Source organism: Octodon degus, unplaced genomic scaffold (assembly GCF_000260255.1).
Source record: "Octodon degus isolate 3935 unplaced genomic scaffold, OctDeg1.0 scaffold00234, whole genome shotgun sequence".
NCBI lineage: Eukaryota > Metazoa > Chordata > Mammalia > Rodentia > Octodontidae > Octodon > Octodon degus.
The window spans coordinates 652,078-655,046 of record NW_004524810.1 but is presented as its reverse complement, the minus strand read 5'-3'; positions in this window follow the sequence as shown (position 1 = coordinate 655,046).

Below are 2,969 nucleotides of genomic sequence, written 5' to 3'. Positions count from 1 at the left end.
ATCCTGTCATAATATTGCAGAGGGAGTTCTCAGGGGTGCAAGTGTTGATCAGCACACCTCAACCTCAGGAAAGCCACTTCTTAAAAGTATAGAATGCCTGATTTTTTTTAATACAGAAGCAACACAAAAATATTACTATAGCAAAATGAACTAACTAAATGAACCAGTGAATAATTAATGTGTATCAGAAAAATTTTTAAACAGATGGAAATTAATGTAACAAAACTGTCAGGAAAAATTAAGAAAACAATAGAAACTTGCATATGTTAGCATGAAGGAACTCAGAAATAAGATGGCTAACTATAAGTTAAAGATTGTTATAATTCAGAGCTAGTCTGAATTACTATAACAAGAGGATTGGTTTATTTTCAATTTACCCTCTTCTAGGACCAATTGAAAGATGAGGTTGTTTAACTGATCTCCTCTCTTTCCTGGATAGCTCTTAACTCCAATTTTTCCTCCAACCTCTTGAATGTATAAAGTTTTGCTCAAATTCTCATCTTTCAGCCATTGTTCTCAAATTCTTCAAATATAAAACCAATGGCACATGTCAGAAACAACCCTGGGATCCCTTTTTTTCTGAATCCTGGCTTTATAAATCCTTAGTATCTGAGTGGCTTTCCAACACCTTCTAATTGTTCTGAAACAGCTTAGCTGAAAAAAAAATCATATTTATAAAAATCTGTTAATTTTTTACAGCATAAAGCAATAGAGCAACATATTTAAGATTGTAAGGAACAGAATATATCAATGATTTTTAACACACCTAAACTTATTTCAAAGTATAAAAGCTACAAAAACTTAGGTATTACTATTCCCTGTGAGATCAACCTAGAGAACAAGTTTTTACCAAACATGACATGCTTCTGAAAATTCCAAGGACATATTTTCTTGCTGATAAATGTATTTTGAACAAATGGATACATATAGGTACACAGTAGAAAAATAAATTAATGCATTTCAAGATATACCTGGAAAAAAAGGAAAGATTTATGTGTATTACTGGTAACAATAGAATGTGGAACATGAAATCACATAATGTTAGTTTTGGAAACTAGTGATGGTGGTGCATGCCTGGTTGTAGTTCAAGCACCTAGGAGAGTCACAAGTTCCCAGACAGCCTGGGATATATAGCCAGTTTGAGGCTAGCCTGTGATATATAGAAAAAAAAAAAAAAAAAAAAAAAAAAAAAAAAAAAAAAAAAAGACAAAAAAATGATAGTTTGGGGAAAATTTTTTTTAGGTTAAGTAACTTTTTATTTTTAATGTATTTGATACAGGGCCTCACTATGCTGCTGGGACTTACAGTGATCCTCCTGTTTTCAGCCTCCCCAGTGTTGGGATTATAGATGTACACCATCACACCCATACTCAGTGGCTGGCCCAGTGTGCCTGGGGGTGCGGCGGGCATGGCATGTGGTACCCAGGATCGAACTCTGGTCCTTGTATTTGTCCAAGCAGGCACTTAGTCCACTGAGCTATCTTGCTGGCCTTAGGTTAAGCAATTATCACATCCTTATTTTTTAGATAAGTAAACTGTGTCTCTGAGTGTTTTGCCCAAGATGCACAGATGGTCCATGACTGAGCCAGGAAATGGATCCAGAGTTTTCTGATGCTTAGTGAAGTTCTCTTTGAAAATTTGTTTACTGACATTAAATGTCATCACTCATTTTCTCCCTAAAATAAACAAATCCTTTCCTGGTATCATATAATAAAATGCTTCCTGGGGTCTAAATTGTTTTTCATAAATTTAAAATTTATAATAATTTGTTTCTTGTAAGACATCATAAAAAATCTACTTAAAATCCTATCATCAGTAAAAGATGTAAGTGATAAACACTTTATTTTTCCAGAATTTTCTAATTCTTTGAACAAATGTGCATTCATATGTTTAAAGCAAAAATAGAATCATATACCCATATTGGTTTGCAATCTTTTTCACTAAATATATTGCAAGCATTCTTCAATATCAATAAATATAAAACTAATTACAAAGAAACTTTTAGATAGTTTTTTGTTTTGTTTTGTTTTTAGGTGGGACTTTTTTGGTACCAGGAATCAAACTCAGAACCTCATGCTTGCCAGGTAGGTGCTGCACCACTGAGGCAAATCGTAGGCCTAGATAGATTTTATATCAATGGAAGTATAAAGCTGATGTTATCTTCTAATTTATCTCCATAAACACCTCGTAAATTCAGTACATTCAGTATAATTTTAAACAGTTTGCCTTTTATCTGCCTCTAATTTATGTTATCCCTTTGTATTTGGTTGGCATAAGTTTTGAACTTGCAGCCTTTTGGCCCATTTTAAAATGGGGTCAGTGTCATCAGATGGGGTTTCCTTGGAATAGGAAAGGAGAGGAAATGAGAGCAAAAGAGGGGCTGGGTGCTTCCAGGAAGGTAGCCATGAGTAGATTTAGAAGTAAATACGTGTACATAATGTGTGCATAGAGGCCAGGCCTCCTAGGGAGATGTCATCATGAGGCCAGGTTGTGGAGAAAAAGACGTGCTCATGACCTTGGCTGGAGGAGCAGCTGGTCTAGGGGATCAAATGTGGTTGGCACCTTGGAGCTGGTCTAGGGGATCACCACATTGACCTTCTCCTGTCAGGTCTTCTTCATGTCATACCAAACATACTAACAGGCAACCATTTCTCCAATAAAATATCATTTCCATATAATCTAATGAAAGCTTAGCTGCAATTGACCACTTGACTTAAAACGATGTCCTTTATAGACATTTAATTTAGAATTTGTTAATTTTGATTTTTGTTTCTTTGGGGGCCCAATAATTTATTTCCTTTTCAGGCATCAAGCCATTTGACAGGGCCTTGAAATGCTCATAGATATGAGCATTTTGCTTATACCACACATGCAAGAGACAGGAAGGAATTGAAATCTACATCTGAGTCCCTCTATTGTATAGTGCTCATTCCACTGTTTCTTTGGCATTCTTATGACCAGGGACTCCT